This window comes from Jaculus jaculus, chromosome 6 (genome assembly GCF_020740685.1).
Source record: "Jaculus jaculus isolate mJacJac1 chromosome 6, mJacJac1.mat.Y.cur, whole genome shotgun sequence".
Lineage (NCBI taxonomy): Eukaryota > Metazoa > Chordata > Mammalia > Rodentia > Dipodidae > Jaculus > Jaculus jaculus.
Genome location: NC_059107.1, coordinates 162,822,170 through 162,843,978, shown reverse-complemented (window position 1 = coordinate 162,843,978; position 21,809 = coordinate 162,822,170). Strand labels below are relative to the sequence as shown.

Genomic DNA, 21,809 nt, shown 5'->3' with positions numbered 1-21,809 from the left:
ACATCTGAGATTCTGATGTGGCTCTTTGAAGGCACACCTGAGATCTTAATATATAGGACCTTGTGAATATTCACCAAAGTCTGAAATACATCCCCTCTTCAAAATACTCTAATATCTGCTTAACTCAACACTGGGATCCTCCCCAATACTGTGCTCCTTAAGAATACATACTATTGCGCTGAAGAGATGGCCCCATGGTTAAGAAGCTTGCTTGAAAACCCCAAGGACCTGAGTTCAAGCCCCCAGAACCCACATAATGCCAGCAGAGGAATAAGACGGGGAGGGACTCCACCCCAAACAAAGTGGGATGGTGAGGGCTGATCCGGAAGTTGTTACCTGTCCTTCACATGTGCACAATAGCATGCACCGATATGCACACACACGCAAATTTTTAAAAAGCTACAATGAAGGCCTAGAGGGATGACTCAGTGGGAAAGGCACTTGCCTTGTAAGCATGAGAATCTGAGTTCAACACCTAGTACCCAAGTTAAAATGCTGAGTGAATGGGCTGGAGAGATGGCTTAGTGATTAAGGCGTTTGCCTACAAAGCCAAAGGATCTCAGTTCGATTCCCCAAGACCCATGTAAGCCAGATGCACAAGGGGGCACATGCATCTGGAGTTTGTTTGCAGTGGCTGGAAGTCCTGGTGCACCCATTCTCTCTCTCCCTCTCTGCCTCTTTCTCTCTCTCTCAAATAAATAAATGAAAAAAAAAGTAAAAAAAAATATTGAGTGAAGCCATGTATAACACCAAGTTGGAAGCAGCTCAGAGATATGTCTCCACCAGTGAACACCTAAGGCCACCGTGGTCCACCCACTGCACAGACCACCTCAGCAGCGAACCCAACAACAGGGCACCTCTCATGGCAATCCTGCTGACTGGAAAGAGACAGCCCGAGGGACAAAGAGAGCATGAGGCACGCCCACTGTAAGTGCCTCCCCACCCTCACTGGGGACTCCCATTTCACCTGTGTGAAAGGGCACACAGCACCTGAGGAACGACATCCGAGGTTGTTCTCGGGCTCCCATGCACACCTACACATGTGCACACTCGCCCCCACACACCTGCATACACACACCAGAAGAAAAAATAGGCAATGGGGCTGGAGAGATGGCTTAGCGGTTAAGGCATCTGCCTGCAAAGCCAAAAGGATCCTGGTTTGACTCTCCAGGACCCATGGAAGACAGATAAAGACAGATGCACAAGGGGGCACATGCGTCTGGAGTTGGTTTGCAGTGACTAGATGCCCTGGCATGCCCATTCTCTCTCCTTCTCTATCTCTACCTCTGTCTCTCTCTGCCTCTTTCTCTCCCAAGTAAATAAATAAATATTTTTTAAATAGGCAGTGATGCTTACACACCATGGTATACTTATTCATTTTAGGCAGTGTAACAGAGACACTGTACTTTAAGACTCATTTATACCCTTGGAGCTAGGCCACCTCCCTCCAATGCAGGATCCAGTTTAGGATCAGGTATTACTTTTGTTTCTCTCTCTTTTTTGAGGTAGGGTCTTGTGGTAGCCCAGGATGACCTGGAATTCACTATGTAATCTCAGGTTGGCCTCGAACTCATGGCGATCCTCATACCTCTGCTTTCCAAGTGCTGGGCTTAAAGGTGTGGGCCACCACGCCTAGCTCCAGATATTGCATTTTGTTGTCATTTTTCTGTGTGTCTGAAACCTCTTCATAGCTTTCGTTATCTATTGTGTCCATGACATTCTCGAAGAAGGCCATCTACAGCACTCTTCCCTCTTCAAGTAGAATATAGACTTGAGGTGGCTTCAGTGCCTCTTGGAGCAAGTGATGTTCTCGGAGGGGTCTGGGTAGAAGAGCCCACACGGAGTGAGAGGGTCTGACTCAAGGTACCTCATGTCCCATTCTGAAGCCAGCTGCTTAGCTCGGCTCCAGGCCTCTCTCAGCTTGCACGCCCTCAGTCTTGTCCCTTTGCCAGCTGGAAATGTGTACAAGGCTTTCCTGTTTGGAACGAGCAGTTCCCAGAGCCACATAGCTTCCATTCCTATTCAACACGACCAATAAGGGAAACCTAGAAGCATAATTATTCTGTCCACCTCCAAGGTAGAGAGCAAGGAATGGTGGCGCCCACCTGACAACCGGGATCCAAGGCTGCACCACGGAAGCCAAGCACTTAGCAACACCCAGAGCCATAAACCGAGCCTTCCTGCAGCAGCCAGCTGTGGGACACACACACTCTTCTGGGGACAAGACGGACACAGTGCAAAGTGACCAGAGCACCATGGGAACAGAAGGAATCCATGTGAGGAAAAACATGGAATATTCTGCTATAATGTCAAGCTCTCCATAAAAATAAAAGACAGGAAACCCACCATGGGTTTATTGATGAATTTGGTGCTACAGACCTGCAGAGGACAGTCGTGTTTATTTCTGAGGTAACTGATTGTGGGACTGCCCACGGCCCGAGGCAGGGGCATGCTGCATAGCCTGTGAACGGGTTCCCATGCCGCATACTCCACGTGCCACTCTGCCAGCCAGTGGGTCTATCTGATGCCAGAGGCCTGGCACAGCTGTCCGTAAACCCTGGACCCAGCATGCCCCAATGTGACCTTGGTCTTTTACTGCTGCACAGTCTGCTTGCTTTCTTTGCTCTTTAGTTTGGTTCATCTGCATCCCTTCCCTCACCACCACCCTGACTGGTGGCATCACCCCTTCCCACCCAGACGCTGGCCACGGCTCCCGTTCAACTATCCCCCTGCAAGGGTCTCACGCACAGCAGCCGGGTTCATGGTCCTGAGGCAGAGCCATGATCATTCCGCCCTTGCTGAGGATGCTGTGGCTACGTACCTGGGTGCACAGCGCAGCCCAAGGCCACACAGCCGCCTGGAGGATCAAAGTCAGATCTTCCCCTTACGGTGTGCAGGTTTCCCATCTTCACTGGGGCTGTACCATCCAGGTCCTCTGGGCCTCAAAAAGCTGCCTACAGCTCTGTCCTTGGCCCTGACAAGAGCCAGAGGGAACCTCTTGACAGTCAAATCAGAGCGTGTCCCAGCCCCACGTGGAAGCCCATGCTGCTCACGCTGAGTACGAGAGAGCCTCGTGATGGCCCCCAGGGCCTCCATGGTGACCTGCTGCCACCTCTCCCCTGGGGCCTTATGCCCTCCTCTTTGGGACATTCCTCTAGTCATGCTGCCTCCCCTCCTCTCACGAGCTCCGACAGCTGTCTGCACTGCTGGGGACACTCTCTGATCCCGTCCTGCCCTCCCCACGCACACTTCCTCCTCCCTCAGGTCAGCCTGGGCATCTCATGTGCCCCAGACGCACATCCTGGACTCGCTCTTCAGTGGCACTTGGCAGTGTCTTTTCCTTTTCTTGCATGTTGTAACAGTTACTTCTCGCTGATGGGACAAACACCTGACCAGAAGCAGTTTATGGGAGGAAAGGGTTCATTTTAGGGTGACAGTTTGAGGGGAAGTGTCGCGATGGCGGGGTAAGCACTGGGTGAGCAGGCAGCCCACATCTTCACGCACCAGCAGCAGAGGGAGCAGTCTGAATGAGCCGGCTCTGAACACGCCGCTGGTCAGACTAACAAACCTCAAGGCTTCCCCCAGTGAAACGCCACCTCCAGCAAGGCTCCACCTCCCAGTGGCTCTACGGGCTGGGGACTACGCAAGAAGCTTAATTACAAACACCTGAGGCTATGGAGGAAATTTTACATTCGAACCATCACATGTGTGTGTGTGCATGTGTGTGTATGTGACATGCATGTTGTGTGTTTGCATGTTCATGAATGTGGCTACAGCTATTTGAGGTGCAGGTGAAGGCCAGAGGTTGATGTCCAATGTCTTCCTTGGTCACTGTCTCCCTTGTTTACTCGCTGAGTCAGCTACTAGCCAGCCAGTTTACCTCGAGGACTTCCTGTCTACCCAAGTGGGTACTGGGGTCACAGGTGGGCTGCCACACCTGGCGCTGGAGTGGGCACTGGGGAGCCTGAGCTCAGGTCCACACAGCTGCTCAGCAAGTGGACCGCGCAGCCTCCCCAGGCCTGATATGGCATTTTCCAAGACACAAAGTCACACACTTGGTTACTCCCTATGGTCTAGCACTCCCTCCATGAGACATGTGCTTTGAATTTGGGCTCGCTAATCTGTCTCCAGTGCTTACAATGCCTGGCACAGAAAAGTGCTTGATAAATATCTGATGACATTTGATCCCAAGCAAATGCATCTTCCCTTCACTTCCCTCTACAAACCTTCTCCAGACAAAACAACCCATGAGGCACTTGCCAGACCCATCTCCTGCTTTACGGTCTCCATGCTTCAATCCACTGGAATACCCCCATTCTCACACATGCGAGACAGCTCAACTACCTCTCTTTTCCCAGAACCACTGGGTGGAAGGACCCTGGCCCATCTTTGAATCACTATAACCCAGTTCTTGGATGGATGACTGGAGCCTCGTGAGCAGAATTCTCATCTTGACTGTTCCCTCTTTTGTGTATACAAGGCAATTGGAGCCAGGTGTGGTGGTGCACACCTTTAATCCCAGCACTCAGGAGGCAGAGGTAGGATGATTGCTGTGAGTTCGAAGCCAGCCTGAGAATACAGAGTGAATTCTAGGTCAGCCTGGGCCAGACTGAGACCCTACCTCAAAAAACAAAACAAAACAAAAACCCTCAAAGAGCCGGGTATGGTGGCACACGCCTTTAATCCCAACACTTGGGAGGCGAAGGTAGGATTGCCATGAGTTTGAGGACAGCCTGGGACTACAGAGTGAGTTCCAGGTCAACCTGGGCTAGAGTGAGACCCTACCTTAAACAAAAACAACAACAAAAATGTACTCAATGGATCTCTTATTCGTGCTAAATTCTGGACATCACTCTGTCTTACACAAACTCTAAGTCACCGCAGGCAATGGGCCCATGGGAGGAGCTCACCCAGTGGCTACTGCCAGTGTTGAAGGCATGGGGCTGGCTGTGGGACAAGCCTTTCCTAAAGACTTGAGGGTGGCTGTCGCTTACAGTAGAAAGGACGCTGAGGGAACAGAAGCAGCTGTTTAAGAACAGCAGGAAGTCTTCTGCTGTGACGTTTGGGGGGGACATCCCGAGCCCTCCTGGGAAGTAAGTTCCAGGCCACTGAAAGGTCTGCCATTGGCTGCACAGAGCCACACTGTTCAATTAAACACAGTGAGGACGCCTGCACACTCTTGGTGCTAGATGTCCATCTCCCAGAATGACACATGAAGCTTTTCTTAAGACAGCTGGCGCCTTTCCAATACTGACTTGTCCCTTCCATGAACATGGTACACCCATCTATCTACTTGGACTATATTTAATTTCTACCAGTAATATCAGATTTCTTAGCAGAGGCCTTGCATATGTTTCTAAAATTCCTAGGCATATAATAAATGCATTTAATTTTTAATTAACAGGCATCATTACAAAGTGTTTCAAGACTTTTAGAAAAACTGAGTAGAAAATACAAAGCATTCCATTCATCACCTTGGTTTTCAGTCTTCCCAAGTTAACATCATGCATGAGGGTAAGAGGCATTTGTCACCTCGCTGAGGAGCCAATATTGACATGTGAACTACAGTCCACAGTTCTCACTGAGGTTCACTCTCGTGCGCACACATGGTGTGGGGTTTGGCAAATGCACAGCAATGCACTGATATCATGTGACACAAAGCAGTGTCACTACCCTAAAAAGTCAGGTGTTCATGTCCTTCCTCCCTCCGCCTGGACCTCCATGCTCACACACTTGACCTTCCTCCCTCCCTGGGCCCCACTGGTCTTTTGCTGGCTCCATAGTTTTACTGTTTTTTTTCTAGTTAGGGTCTCAATCTAGCCCAGGCTGTCCTGGAATTCACTCTGTAGACCCAGGCTGGCCTCAAACTTACACTGATCCTCCTATCTCTGTCTCCCAAGTGCTGGGATTAAAGGCGTGCACCTCCACATGTGGCAATTTTACTTTTCTTATAGTATCATATATTGTAATCTTTTATATAGTCTATACTCTTTCAAGTCTACAGAGTTTGATCATGATGTAACTGATATCACTTACCATAATGTTGCCCAAAGGGGCTGCTCACCTTTCCGTGTTCCTAAAGCAGTGAACGAGAGACCTTGTTCCCTACCCTCACACACACGTGCACAGGCCACTGCTTCCGCTGTTCCCCGACAGCAGAGTGGCCGCTCCTGTGGATCTGCAGTGGCCAATGACGCTGGGCCTGCGACATGCTTACTTGCCACCCACTTCAACATGTGCCCTTTGTTGGTGAGCTCACTCGAATCCCACCGTTTGAACTGATTTGTCTTCTTAGTAAATTCTAAGAGCTCCTCTGTAGTCCAGTCATGTCTTTTGCCAGATACATGATTTACAAATGTTTTCTCCATGACTGTGGCTAGACTTTTCATTTTCTTAAGTGTCTTGTGTATGTGTATGGAGGGGGGTCCTTGTGTATGCATGTGTTTGTATGTGTGTGTACATGTGCATGTGTACGCAACATGTATGTGGAAGCCAGAGGTCAACACTGAATGCATTTCTCAGTTGCTCTCCACCTTATTCTTTGAGACAGCCGAAGTCACCCATTCAGCTACACCAGGTACTTAGCAAACCCAGTGATGCCCTTGTCTCTCCTCCCCAGCACTGAAACTACAGGCACAGCCACGAAGCCCAGTATTCCCCATGGTGCTGGGGATCCAAACTCAGGTCCTCAAGCACTGTGTCCACTGAGCCGCTCTCTACCCACAAGTAAAAGTTTTGTAATTTTATGATAACCAAGTTGTTAATTTTTTTCTGTCATGGTTCATGTTGTATTATTTTGAGACAGAGGCTTGCTGGATAGCCCCAGCTGGATTTGAACTCACAATCTTCCTGCCTCCACTTCACAAGTGCTGGGATTATTGGTATGTACCACAACAGCTAATGACTCAGGCTTTTTGAAAAACATTTTACTGAGCTGGGTGTAGCAGTGCACACCTTTAATCCCAGTACGCGGGAGGCAGAGATAGGAGGATTGTCATGAGTTTGAGGCCACCATGAGATTACATAGTGAATTCCAGGTCATCTGGGCTAGAGTGAGACCCTACCTGGAAAACAAAAATAAATAAAAATAAAAATATTTTACTTAATTTATTTATTTGAGAGAGAGTAAGGTAGAAAGAATGTACATGCCAGGGCCTCTAGCTGCTGCAAACAAACTCCAGAGGCATGTGCCACATTGTACATCTGACTTTACATTGATCCTGGGGAATCAAACCTGGGTCCTTTGGCTTTGCAGGCAAGCACCTTAACCACTAAGCCATTTCTCCATCCTGGCTCAAGCTTTTTGAACCAAAGTTAAGAAATTTTTGCCAAACTCCAAAGCACTAAGATTTTAGCCTATGCTTTCTTCTCAAAGGTTTACAGTTTTAAATTTCAACAAATTGGGTCTAAGAACTATTCAGATAATAAGAAAAGGCCACGTGCAGTGATATACACCTTTAATCCTAGGGAGGCAGAGGTAGGAGGATCACTATGAGCTTGAGGTCAAGGCCACCCTGAGACTAAATAATAAGAAAAGAGGGCTGAAGAGATGGCTTAGTAGTTAAGGTGCTTGCCTACAAAACATAAGAACCCAGGTTCAGTTACCTGTAAGCCAGATGCATAAGGTGGCACATGTGTCTGGAGTTTGTTTGCAGTGGGTAGAGGCCCTGGTGCACTCCACCCCCCCCCCCCCCCCCCCCCGTCTATCTGCCTCTCTCTCCTTCTCTCAAATAAATATTTTTTTTAAATAATAAGAAAAGGGCTGGAGAGATGGCTTAGCCATTAAGGCTTTTGCCTGCTATAGTGGTTTAAATAGATGGCCCCAAATATATTCAGAGTTTCATTAGTTTGTAGTTTGCATCTGCAACCACCTGTCTGGAGACTGTATCACTGGGCGGATCTTAAGGTATGGAGGTGGGTTTCAGATTTCAATCTAAAGATATGCAAAGTGTGCCTGGCTGGAGTTCCTGAAGTGTGCTGTGCTGTGTGGCATTTAGGCTTGTGCTCTTTTCTCCTTCTCCCTCCCTCCCTCTCTCTTTCTCTCAGCTTGGTCCTGTGAAGACAGGCCAGCTTCTTCTGCCATTATGGAACTTCCCCTGGATCTGTAAGCTTCAATAAATCTTTCCCTCCATAACTGTCTGGAAGTTCATCTCAGCAAACCTGAATCTGTCTGCTATAGAAGTTGGCACCAAGCATGGGGTGAGATGAACCTGACCATGTATATATTGATCTTTTGGAACCTTTGTTTTGGAGGAATAGGCATGGACGTGGTGCTTGCAACTGAAGATGCCTTCTGGAGTGGTAAGCCAAGTTTTATGGACTATTCTGATGAGAGTTTGAGTGCCAAGTACAGACAGTATTGAACTTTGAGGCTTGGCTTATGAACTTTCTAAGGGAAAGGAAAGACTGCAGAGGCCTTTGTTGGCACGGGGCTACTGGCATAAGGGCTGGTTGCATTCTGCTGCCCAGGCCCAGAGAGTTTGATCAGGGTTAAATTTGTAATGAACTGATGTGCTTGGCTAAAGATAATTGGACTGAGAGATTTAAGATTTTTTAACAATTATTTTGTTTATTTTTACTTATTTATTTGAGAGCAACAGACAGAGAAAGAGGCAGAGAGAAAGAGAGAGAGAGGGAGAGAGAATGGGCACACCAGGGCCTCTAGCCACTGCAAAGGAGCTCCAGGTGTGTGCGCACCCTTGTGCATCTGGCTAACGTGGATCCTGTGGAATCAAGCCTCTAACTGGGGTCCTCAGGCTTCACAGGCAAGCGCTTAACCACTAAGCCATCTCTCTAGCCCAGATTTAAGATTTTTAAGTTGTAAAACCTCAAGCAAGTTAAAATTACAGGCACTGAAACTCATCTTAGGTTACTGAAGTTGCTACTGTCAAACACATTAGCAATCTTAAAGAAGATGGCCCAACTGCTTTACATTAAAACAATGGAAAGGATGCCTGAGGAAAGACTATCATAGAAGAGTTGACTGGAGAAGGAACCTGCTTTTCAAGGTTATGATTTATTTTGTCCTTGAATTAAGAATATGGCTGTGTCCTGCACACCTGGTATTGGTTTCAGAAGCAAGAAAAATGCAAGCAGTGTCGTGAATCGCACACGGTTCCAGGAGCCACTGCTGAGATGTGGCATGAGGTAGGGCCTGATGCCCTGATAGGCGGAAAGAGCCTTGGAGGATGGATTGTGGTTTGCGTGTAGACCTGAAGATGTGTTGGATATACCAGGACTATGCAAGGGCTACCATAGAGTGCACTGTTGGCCTGGGATAGAAGTGTCCCCTGGCTACTCTGCCCAGCTGGAGAGGTGGAATTGGAAAATCTGGAGACTGGCAGTCTCTGGTTATATTGAACTTGAACTGCAGAAGTTTGATGTTTGCTTGATAGTGGTTGAGTTTGCATTGTGTTTGTCTCTCCTTGCTATGCATTATGCATTATACCAGATGCCTTTAGATGTTGGAAGTAGTTAACTTGTTTGATTTTACAGGACACACTATCTTAAATTGGTCAAGACTGTGGAGACCTTTGAAATTAAATTGAGTACAATTTAGTGTGTGATGGTTATAAATCTACTGGGGGCCAGGGGCAGAATATGGTGGTTTGAATAGATGGCCCCAAATATATCCAGTGTTTTATTTGTAATTTGCATCTGCAGCCACCTGGCTGGAGGCGGTGTCCCTGGGGGACCTAAAGGTATGGTGGTGGGTTTGAGATTTCAATCTAAAGATATGCAGAGTTCCTGAAGTGTTCTATGCTGTGTGGCTTTTGGCTTTTAGGCTTGTGCTTCTCTCTCTCTCTCTGTGTTTGGTCCTGTGAAAGCAAGCCAGCTTCTCCTGCCATTATGGAACTTCCCCTGGATCTGTAAGCTTTAATAAATCCCTTCTTCCACAACTGTGCCTATTCTGGAAGTTCATCTCCATGAACCTGAGGCTGTCTGCTACACTTGCAAAGCCAAAGGACCCAGGTTCAACTCCCCAGGACTGGTGTAAGCTAGATGCACAAGATGGCACACGCATCTGGAGTTCATTTGCTGGAAACTCTGACGTGCTCATTTTCTCTCTCTCTCTCTCTGCCTCTTTCTCTTCTCAAATAAATTAATAAACATAAAAACATTTTAAAAATAATAAGAAAGATAATATGATCATGTTGTATTGTTACATAGTAAAAATCACTTTGTATACGTAGCATGAGGTGAGGGTCAGCTACCACCAAACTGGGCTCCACAAAGGGAAAAGCTATGGGGTGGCCACTGAATGAAAGCATCAGAGTTGTCCCCACACTAATCCTAGATGTGAGGGCTGTGTTTCCTCACATGGCAAAGGAACTCACTCTGTCATGTGCTTGAGGGCCCTGTGATGGGTTGATTTGTGTTTCTCACACAAGTGTTAAATTCCTAACTCCCAGGACCTCAGAGAGAAGTGAAAATGGATCACCTGTGATGCCAAGTGTGTTCATGTGTGAAAACCAGAGGTGACACTGCAGGGACAGGCCATGGAGAACCAAGGGCTGCCAGCCACCACAGACACCCGAGAGGCAAAGGTGAGCTCCATCTCCAGCCCTTGGCGGGGATGTGGCGCTGCTGTTCATCTTCTGCCTTCAAAGCCAGAACAAGCGGCTATCACTAGAGCCCCACAGGTGTGGCCCTTGATTCTGGCAGCTGTAAGTGACTGCTTCAGGTATGAGCCCAAGTGGGGGAGCTGTGCTGGGTTTTCGGGTCGTAGCAAGGAGAGCACATGGGCTCTGAGAAGAGAAAAGCTTTAGCTTCCTCCAGGCGGAGTCGGAGAGATGCAGCAAAGAGACAGAGGCAGAAGACGGTGGTGGGCGAAGGCCAGGTCTGAAGCGGCGAAGCAAAAGATGTGGAGGAGCTGCTGGCTTCCACACAAAGAAGCCACCAGCCCAGGAGCACAGGTGGTTCCTAGAAAGGGAGACTGACCCTCAGCTGACAGCTGGTGAGGACCAGGAACCAGGTAGACTTTGTTTTTGTATATGCGTGCTTACGTATGTGTGCAGGCACACGTGTGTGAGTGTGAGTGTGGAGGCCAGAGGCTGGCACTGGGTGTCTTCCCGTCACTCTCTCCCCTTTATTTATTTACACATGGTTGCTCACTGAGCCTAGAGCTCACTGATCTAGCTAGTTTAGCTAGACTGCTCACCTCAACCACCCTCCTGCAGGATGAGGGACACAGGCCACTGCAACCTGTATTCACACAGGCGCTGGGGGTGTGGACTCAGGTCCTCGGCCTTGCGCAGTAAAGCACTTTATCCACTGACTCATCTTCCCAGTCTCCAGGTAGGGTTTTCAAGCCTCACAGAGTTGAATACGTAAGAAGGATGGCTATCACTGTATGTAAATTACATCGCAATAGGACTTAAACAGGAAAGCATGACCTCAAGCTCATCTCACTGTCTGGTTCTCTGTGTCTAAGACAAGCAGATGTGGTCACACCCACAAAAGGGGGTGGCCGGGGGCTCTGTGGAGAAGCATCGGAGGCAGCCCAGCTCCCGTCTGATGCAATGGGCTGATGGCCTTCCAGGCACAAGGTAGCTTCTATCCTCTCCTTTGCCCTGGCTGGGCAAAGTGAAGAGCAGCCTGCACTCAAAGGCCTTCTATGACCCACTCTTGACTCTTCTAGGAAACAGGCCTGGATACAAGGCTTGCATTTGTCTAGGGGACAATTTGCCCCGTGCAGGTGTTAATCAAGCCAAATGGCATTGGAGCCCAGGGCTCACCCACACCTGCCCTTACCCTCCACAGCTCCACCTCAGAAACCACTGCCCTGCTGGCCACGCGAAGGCGGTCGCTAATGGGAGGTTGACCGCTGTTCACCCTGGACCCGCTGGCAACCAGGAAGGAAACGGGCAGGGGCTGTGGTGCAATGCACATTGCTTCCTGAATATCGGCCATTATATTTCTGATCAGAGTTAATAATCTCCCAAGATTAGATCCTGCCAACCAATGTGGGTTAAGAGGAGTTTAACTTGGCACCTAATGCTCTAAGATCACAATCAAAAGGACTGAAAATGTGTTCTGCAGATCCGTGGAGAGTTTTCACTGAGTCTCACTTCTCTCTCACTTCAGGTCCTTTGGTGGAAAGAAATTTCAAACTTTGAGGGCAAAAGCACCTGTGATACATGCTAAGCCTAGTGTGCTTCTCCTGGCTGCCCAAGAGCTCTACCCAGGCTCTGCCCGTGCCGCCCACCCCTGCCTGTGGTCTGGAAGCACACGCCTCCTTAGGTAAGGCAGAGCTCTGACAAGGCAGGATGGGCGCTGCTGTTTCTCACCATTTTCCCACACCCAGACCGCGGTACCGTAAACATCTGCTGAGGAAATGCACGGACCTGGGAATAAGTGGCTGGCGGGCTCCCTGAGCAGCGGGGTAGAGAAGATGGAATTGTCAAAGCAGAAAGGCAATCTGCCCCTGGACACGTGATGGCCCAATTCCTGCATGCCGTTTGGGGGAGGATCGGGAAGGCTTCGTGAAGGGTGTGGCATGGGATGAAGCCCTGGTGGTACACCAAGCAGAGGTGCCCCTGCTGTCAGCAAGCTTGGTAGGGTGTGAGCAAGGACAGCGAGGCTTCCCAGGGCTGTGGGGTCCCACTGGGGAGAGTCACTCTCATCCACGTACCACTTGGACACACAGACATATAATACACGTATGTCTTGGAGATGCACCCAGCTTAAGTACTTACATCAAGAAAAACCAACCTGGGGAATTGAGGGAGCTTCCCTAAGAAGAAAGGCCCCAGCTGAGGCTCAAGGGGAGGGGTCACCAGGGGAGGGGAGGACTGACCCTCTTCACCTGTGGAAGAAGCATGGGAGGACCGGAGGGCCCGGTGTGGAAGATGTCAGCCCCGGGGAGCTGGGCTGTACTTTCCCTGTGAGCAGCCCAGCACACCAGCATCACATGGATAAGCGGATGGGAAGCTGGGAGAGAAAACAAAGGCAAGGAAACATCTGGAGCTCTTACTGCCTGCCAGCACAGCTATCTTGGAGAAACACTGTGATTCATCCCATTCATAGGCAAAGAAAGTGAGGCTAGGTAAGAAATCTGTGGGCTGCAAAAGTCGTGGGTGAGGACTCCACATCTTGTCTACCCCCTCCGCACCCCTCAGGCCATCGGGGACAGGTGAGGGCCACTAGAGGGAAACAATGCAGGGCACCTCAGAAGCAGGCACACTGAGTTCAGAGTCCCTGGGAAGGTCATGGATGATGTCTGGACTTGAGCAAAGTGCTGGGGCCTGGCGGGAAGCGGCAGAGGGCCTGGCTCGTCCCAGGGCACCATGGCCGTGAAAGGCAGAGTAGGGAGAAGGGCCACCCCGGAGGGGTCTGAGAGAGGGCGTCCACATTTACTGGCCCCCACCAACTTCCTTCATGTATTAGATATGACGCGCATAGAATAGCCAGTGTATGGACGCATGCACTTCGAGATGCGATATCACGTTTCTTCCTCTTAAAAGAAACCTCTTCCCTGAGTTCTACTTCAATGACTGTTCTGTCTCCCAGAGGTTTCATTCTTGAAACCTGCTGTTACTGGCCCAGAGAAGTCTACAGCTAAAAACCTGCTAAATAAATGAATAAGCTGAACTTATTTTCCCATGCAGGTACTTTTCTAAAATACATGCTAGGAAGTGCTTTCTCCCACCAGTAACGTCCCATCTGAACTCACTCATCCCCCAAACGGTAGCGGTGGGCACGTGCTGGGATTAATTATGTGCTTTCTCTTACTAAGGGAAGCTCTGGCTCAACTCTTCCCTCTGCTCCTGTCTCCAAGTCTGTGCCTCTATTCCCATGAAGACTATCAGCTGCCCTTGAGTGTGGTTAATCATTAGACTTCTGCCCGAGACACAGAAAGCCACCTCAGGATCGACTAGGGAAGAACAGGGCAGGGGAAAGCTGACAAGGTTTGGCCACCAGAGGGAAAGAAAGTCACTCCTAGTCCTTCTCCTCAGTCTGGTTAGCCTCCTACATTCCCTACATGCTAACTACATACAAAGTCTGGAATCTAGAAGAATCACGCATGGCTGGTAGTGGGAAAATGTCCACCTCAGGCTTCCTCATGTCACTATAGCTACCCCCTTGGCTGGGAACCATGTTGGCCGCCACACACCAGCCCAGATGTACACTTCCTGCTCTTCCCCGGAGGTTCTCGTCAGCTGCCTGGGCTGCAGTAACATGGGTTGAGTGTCCTTTATTCACTACCTGGGATCCACACTCCCTCTTTCCCATCTGTTCAGGCCTCCCTCCTCACATCTAGAATCTTCTCTGGCTTGGACAAATGTACCAGCTTCTCCACCCCATGTTCCCTTTCTTTGTTTTGGTTTGAGATGAAGTCTTACTCTGAAGCTCAGGCTGGCCTAGAATTTGTAGCGATCCTGCCTCAGCCTCCCAAGAGCTGGGAGGACAGGCATGTGCCACCACACCTGGCTTCAGCCCGCAGTCCTTCATCAGCACTTGTCACACAAGCCTTCCCCTGCCTGACTGCTCGCTGTCTTTTAAAAGCATCGGGCTTGGGTACGTCTAGACACCCAACCCCTTTCTCTGCTCCATGCCTTTTACTTTTCATGGCCTCTTTGCTCACACATCACTGTGATGGTTTACATGTCAACCAGATGGGACATAAAATAACCTGTGAGGGACGATATGGATAGGTTAGCTTCTGTAAATGTCTGTGACTGTCGACTTGATGGGATCTAGAACCACCTGTGAAGGATTATCATAAGTTAACTGAGGTGGGAAGAACCCCCCCCCCCAACTGTGCTGTGTGCCCATCCCATGGGCTGGGGTCCTGGACTGTGTCAACGGCAGCGAGATGACTGTGCAGCAACATTCCTCACTCCCTGAGTCCTCAGTGTAGACTGAATGTGACCAGCTCCTGACCCCGTGCCTCCCTGTCGTGATAGATGGTGCCTTAGAGGTACACAAGAAAATAAGCCCTGCCTCGCGTACACGGATTTCATCAGGTGATTTGTCCCAGCCACGCGAAGGTGACTAAGACAGGCCTTCCTGTGAGGTATGCATCTGCACGTCTTTGGGCCCTTGAACTTTTTAAAAAGGACTTGCCTCTTCAGAAGTATAGCAGGTGAGGCTAATTTTTATGAATTCAAAATGACAGCAACTCTCCCCAAGTGAAGTTTTTAAAGAAAAGGGGAGTAGGAAGGCCATGTTCTGAATTTCAGAGCCCTATAGCCTGCCTGTTTGAGAATCTACCAGCTTACCAGGCAGGGAAGGTGAGCCCAACTTCCCCTGCTTAGACTAGAGGCAAATTCCACGGCATTTTTTCCATGTGGGGAAAAAAAGAGGCAATGATAATACTTCAGTAAAATCCTCACTGAAATTGTAAAGTCCAAGGACACTGCAAACACACCAAATACCACCCTATTGACTTCTATTGTAAATAACTTTCACCTACCTAGAGATGAGCCCATTCCAAGCAAAGTTCAAAGTTCTCTGAACATTAAAAAAAAATCACTCTTTTTGATCCTATTCTCAATGTACAGACAGAAAAAGGGGAGTAGAAAGTGAGGGGGTGAGGAATAAATATAACACTAACCCAGTCATCAAAATGTCCCATAAATGGACTAAGTGAGATTGGAGTCTGGAATGCATTTGATGGGCTTATAATTCAAGACACAGGGCGAGTGTCAGCAGCCTATTAGATGTCATTTTGTCCAATCAGAAAAACCACCTGAAAATATAGCTATAACTTCTTCCAGTAAAGATAGGAGAGCACTTGCTTGCAGATGGCTAAGCTTAGCTCGGGCCTCTATTTGCTGTGTAACCTTGTATTTTTACAAGCCATCTTGCCTCATCGTAAATACTGGTGCAAAGCTGACTACTAACTTGTCAGCATGTTTCAGAAGGGAACACCACAGGTCAGCCGATAATTTCCGGGTCTCCCCTCCTGATACTTGATGATTTCTCACCTCACAGTGGTTATCACATAACCACAGACTTGTTCAGTTACAAGTGGCTGCCACAGAGCCAGGGGGGCCCTCACTCTTGATCCTGTCCTAATCTCGGATTGTCTGCAACAAGTTTCATAACATTTGAGACAATTAATCATTTTGTGCTCTAGTCTCGATCCTAAGGATTCAAAGTGATGCCTTCACAGAGCCGAGCTTGGGCTCTCAGCTGAGTGTGTCCTGCAAGTGGATTGGATCGGAATTCTTCACTGCTCTTTTACTTCCAAATCTCTTAAAATCAACTACACAAAAAGTAGTCAGAGGGACCCCGCCTCCTACTGTAATTGCTCCTAGGATATAATCTCCACACAGGAAGTTAGATGTTTGGCATTTGGATCCATGATACTGTAGACTGAGATAGCATTTCACTCAAGTATACCCTCAGGCCTTCTCATAAGAGTCTATTAAAATACATAATAGCGCTCATATCTAGAGATGATGACAAATACACTCATGTCACCTGCAGCTACCACTTCCTGAACTCCCTTGTCATCCTGGGCATGAGCAAGGCTGTCAAAAGCCAAAAGTGGCACCACCATGGACAAGGGATGGGCCAGCACCTCCAGGCTCCAAGCTGCCTGCGCTTCTGCTTGGGTGACCCCAGCCGGCTCCTGCCCAACCGTGAGCCCTGGGCAGTGCACTGTGGATCTCGGTTCGGTAGATCATTTGCATATTGAACAAGTATTACCAGTCCCTCCTCAGGCAACAGCACTAGCGGGGCTTTGGGAGCCAGACGCACTGGCCTCTCGGTCCTCCAGACTCATCGGGAGAGGCAGACTGCCCAGGAACCACAGTGCCAGGCAGCATCCAGAAACGAGCCTGCATTTCGGCAGGTGTCTGGGCTTGGCAGACTTCCTGTGGCATGGTCTTGATGTGCTGCATACACACAGGATGCACACGGGCTCACATTCATATCCAAGCCAAAAGAAGCCACCCAGGGCAACTGGGATCTTACTGACAGAGAACACTCCTTTACTTATCCACAAATGAAATTTGGAGAAGGGGCGTATGGGGCAGCGGAAGCGAACATTTCTCCGGAAGTCCACAGAGCCAAAGCAAAAACAACGCAGGCATCAGCTCAGAGTGAGTGAGAAAAACAGGTGCTCCAAGGCCTTCCCTGCTTCCTGGACCCATCCACGGACAAGCCACTGCTCCTGACATAACTCCCAAGAGGCGGCTTGGAGATGAACTCCGTTTTCCTCTGCAAAGCATCAGCTCAGGGAGGTGGGTGGTGATCTCCAGCCCAGCAGCTGAGGTGCTAGGACCCAAATCCCATCATGGAGGACCTCACCCCAGCTGTTCCCTGTGACACACTGTGACAGTTTCTGTTGACTGTCAATTTGATAGGACCTGAATTCTCCTGGGAGGGATGATGTAGATGAGGTCTCTGGCTACACCCATGAGGCATGATCTTGATTACGTGAATCTGAGGTAAGAAGCCCCATCTTCACAGTGAGTGACACCATTCCATGGCCTGGGGTCCTGGACTACAGAACAAGCAGAGAGCTGGCTGGGCACTGGCATTGCTCGCTCGGTCTCCTCACCGTGCACTGAGTGTGGGCAACTGCTCAAGCTCTCGCCGCCACATCTTCTCCAGCGTGGAGGACGGTGACCCTGGGACTGTTCGCTCAGAGCACTCTCCTCCCTTAAACTGACTTTTGTCAGATATTCTGTCCCAGCAATGAGAAAGTAATAAGGAAACAAACCAAAAGGGTGGGTGGGTGGGGGGACTGGGAAGATGGCTCAGCAAGCTTTACCAAGCTTGCCAACTTGGGTTTGAGTCCCAAGCCACCATGTTAGCCAGATACAAAAAGGGGCACAATCTCTCTCCTTCAAATAAATAAATAAGTAATGTATTTTAAGGGGCTGTAGAGATTGCTTAGTGGTTAAGATGCTTGCCTGTGCAGCCTTAGTAAGGACCAAGGTTCAATTCCCCAGTACCCATGTAAAGCCAGGTACACAAGGGGGTATATACTTCTGGAGTTTGCAGTGGCTAGAGGCCCTGGTGTACCCATTCTCTCTCTCTCTCTCAAACAAATAGATGCAAATAAAAGGTGGTTCATGTGTCTGGTGTTTACTGGCAGTGGTAAGATATCTTAATGCACACATACACAACACATGCATGTATGTATGAACATACATGTGAAAACAAGTAAATATTGTTTTTCTAAACTCAACTTAATGATAAAGACATCATCCCGGCTGCGTAGAGCAAGCTTCACTCTGAATCGCTCTCTCCAGGACACCCTGTGTCACTGTGAAGAATACTGGGTGATCAAATTCTACAGAGGCAAATACCTCACACACCTTCACAAAACAGGCAGATGCCACAAAATAGGACAGAAACCCACATACATGGTTTGCCCTTCCACAAAAAACCCCTTGCCCGTAAGCAGCAGCAATGTGTGGAAAAAGAAACCAGCCTTTTTACACACAGCCTGCCCTGCTCTCGGGGCTTTCCCAACTAATTCTTACCTTGAGGCTCCATGAGGGCTGGGCCTGTAACTCAGAGTTAAAGGGTGAACTGCACACACACAGCCCTGGACTCAATATCCAGCGATCAAAAAAGATTCACAGACAACACAACCCCTCTGGTCACCGCGTTGAAGGCTGACACTCTATGCCACATCTCCCCTAAGCATACGGTCCTAGGTGACCTATCTTGTTCTAGATAGTAAAAAGGCTGCAGGCGCAGATGGAGAGCAAGTGCCTATCCCACAAGTAGAAACTCCATCCCTTCATGGCATGTGTGTTCTGTGTAGAGATACTCATGCACCAGGGTGTGTTCACACGTGGAGGCCACAGGCTGACATCGGGTGTCCTCCTCAGTTGCTCTCTACTGCAATTTAATTTATTTATTTTGGAGGCAAGATCTCTTCCTGAACTTGGAGCTCATTGATTCAGCTAGACTACCTAGCCGGTGAGCCCTTGGGATCCACCTGTCTCTGCCTCACCAGTGCTGGGGTTACAAATGCATACCACCATACCCAGCATTTAAAAATGTGGGTCCCAGGGGAGCTGAGTTCAGGCCCTCATGCTTGGGCAGCAAGCACTTTTCCACTTAGCCATCTCTTCAGCCCCAGAAACTGTATCTTTTAAAATAGCACCTATAAGAACACTTGAGAAATGGATTCCTTATTAAGCCACCAGAACCAGAAATAAAACAGAGAGTCCATCCCTCCTCATCAAAAAATTAAAAATTAAAAAACCTAGAAATTCAAATTCAAAAGGCCATATCATTTAACCTGCAATTGCAACGAAGTCTGGATGACCGTTAAATGTGAATGCTCGCCACTCAACATTCTTTCCGTTTGCCACCAGGAAGAGGACCATTCGCCACTGAGTGGGGACACAAGAGAATGTTCTATGATAAAACATAGATGTTCAGACAGCGGACAAGAAAAGGCACTGGGTTCCTGGTCACCAAAACCAAGACTGTTTTCTGCTACACTCCAGTTTCTGCATCTTTTAACAATAATGACACTTGTCAAGCTTCTTTTTTTACATTCTGGCATGGAAGAAGCTTTCATGAGCAGGTCCAAGGCTGATTGCTTATGAGTGGACACAGTGCCCCTCAATCAGCATATGCCAAATGAACATATTATATACATTGTATAAATTATATAGATAGACTAAATAATGTTTGTATCTAAACACAATGTGATACTATGTAGACACTTTAAATGAAGTCGAAATGCATTATGTGCATATGGAAAGATTTTCCTTGACCACCAAGAAAGCAAGTTACAAAATAGTTTATAAGAAACACATTTTCTCTTTCTTCTCACTCACACCTGCAATTTAAAAAGTTCCGTTTACAGGTCTGACAAGTATAAACTAATATGAAGAACTCTGTAGCCAGGTGTGGTGGCACACGCCTGCAATCTCCGCCTGGGTCTAAACAGCACTTTCTTTCCTCGGGCCCACTGTTTCTGGTCTCGAGGGGACTGTGACCCTTGCATACTCAGATGGCAGTTTTTTTGGGGCCATCCCTGCTGGAACCCACCTACTGCTTAATCAGATTAACATGAAAACAGCGGTGGGACAACTGGCTTGTCTTCAGGAGTCTGCACAGCCAGTGACTGTTCCCTAACTCCACTGCTAAAGCCATGGGGCTTAAAGAACTGGGTCCCAGGAAACCCACAAATCTCGCAGAGCTGGAAAGCGAATCCACCCATTTACTTTCCAAGCATCAAGACCTAACTTAACATTTCATTGCAGAGACTCACTAATCCCCGACAACTGCTAGTTTGAAGCGTAACCAAAGAAAGCCCTTGAAATACTCCAGTCTGGAGACGTAAACCAGCCCTTCTATTTACCTGTGGTGCGAGCGTCCTGGTGCCGAGCCGGTCTTGTCACTTCACCGGGAAGGCAGGGCCTTGAACTTCAGCCTTGGCAGTGGGAGGTAAAGAAAGAAATGATGACGATGTGCTCTCTGGATGCCCCCCAACGCTCCACCACCTTGGGAAAGTCACAGTGACCCTGCTCACACCACCGCGGTGCCACAGGGTCGCCCAAGAAATCTGCCCTGCCCCCATGCCAGCTCCTAAGACGACCTGAGAGGGGTTCGGTGGGGAGGGAGGAGAGGTGGCACAGGTTTAGGGGAGTGAGCAGCCCCAAGAATCCCGAGGTCCCCTTGAGGACCAAGACACGTTGTACAACCGTGACTGTTCTTAAAATTTTGACATCTGGGGCACACTTTCTCTCCTTAAAAAAAAAAAAAAAAACAACTCCCTGGGCAAAGGAATGGCATTCGTTGGAGGGGGACTTTGGGGCAGGGGCCACCCTCCCCATGTGCATGACCAGGACGCAGGTCAGCCCTGTTCCCTTCATCAGCACCAGGCAGGCTATGAACACAGGGGCGCTGAGAAGACAGCCCTACACGCCCCGGTGCCCCCCGCCGGCGCAGGACCCGCGGGGCTGCCAGGTTCGGGAGTGACAGGGACGCAGCCTTCGCAGAGTCGCCACGCCAGCCGTGCAGCCTGTCTTGGGCGGCCCGAGGTCGCCCCACTGGGCTGGGACGCCAAGTGGGACCTGGTCCTCAAAGGGGTCCGCCGCTGGTGACACGAACCTGCGGGATCGGTCTGTTGGGGCCTCAGGTTACCTCGCCTCGGGGCTTCCCGGGGGTCTCAGGAAACGCCCCCCGCGCCGGTGACGCCCCAACTCCCCGGCGCGGTGGGCAGGGCGCGTCCGATGTCCCCGCCCGTGGGACCTCCCTCCCAGGGGACGAGCAGAGGACCCCGCGTCACTGCGGGGCCAGGACTTCGTGAAGACCCTAGTCCCGCAGACAGCTGCGCACGCCACAGCTCTGGGCCGGGCGCCGGGGCTCAGAGGGTCGCGCGGGGCACAGTCGCCCGCGGGCCCGGGGACTCAGCAACAGCTCGCGCCGGGGGCCCGTGGGTCTCCAGACCCGCGCCCCCGGGCGCGCATGCGCCGCCGGGCCCCTCCTCTCCGGGTCGCTCGCCCTCCCCGTCCCGGGGCAGGGGGTACCGGGCTCCCGACCCCCGCGCGCGTCCCCCGGGCACCTGGGCTGCGGTCCGCCGCCTGCCGGTCCGCGGGGCTAGCGCGCTGAGGGAGGCGGCGCCAGGCCGGGCGCTCGTGGCCGCCTCCGCCCCGCCGTGGGCCGCAGCGTCCCGGCCCAGCGCCGCCTCCCTCGGCGCCCGTGCCAGCCGCGCCCCCATGACACGCGCCGCCCCTCGGACGTCCCCCGCGGGGCCCGAGGCGCGGTGACCGCCCCGGAAACCCCGGCCCCGGCCCTCGGCGAGACACACCTCCCGGACGGCAGCGCCCCATTGGCTGCTGCGGGGCGGGGGCGGGACCGAAGGGCCCCGGGACGGC

General features: G+C 50.1%; 1 protein-coding gene across 3 annotated transcripts in view; it reads right to left on the bottom strand.

The window, feature by feature from the left end:
• The window catches only part of Ppara (peroxisome proliferator activated receptor alpha), a 67,245-nt gene extending 45,696 nt beyond the window's left edge, over positions 1 to 21,549 (bottom strand). Inside the window, exons 1-2 of one of the 3 annotated variants that reach the window (XM_045152890.1) lie at positions 21,497 to 21,549; positions 20,291 to 20,362 (exon numbers count right to left, since the gene is read on the bottom strand). The gene's annotated coding sequence lies outside the window, so the exon portion shown is untranslated. Of the gene's footprint in view, positions 1 to 20,290; positions 20,363 to 21,042; positions 21,158 to 21,496 lie in introns of those variants that run through there. The other 2 variants (XM_045152892.1, XM_045152891.1) reach the window with 2 other exon arrangements.
• Between the last annotated feature and the right edge of the window lie 260 nt (positions 21,550 to 21,809).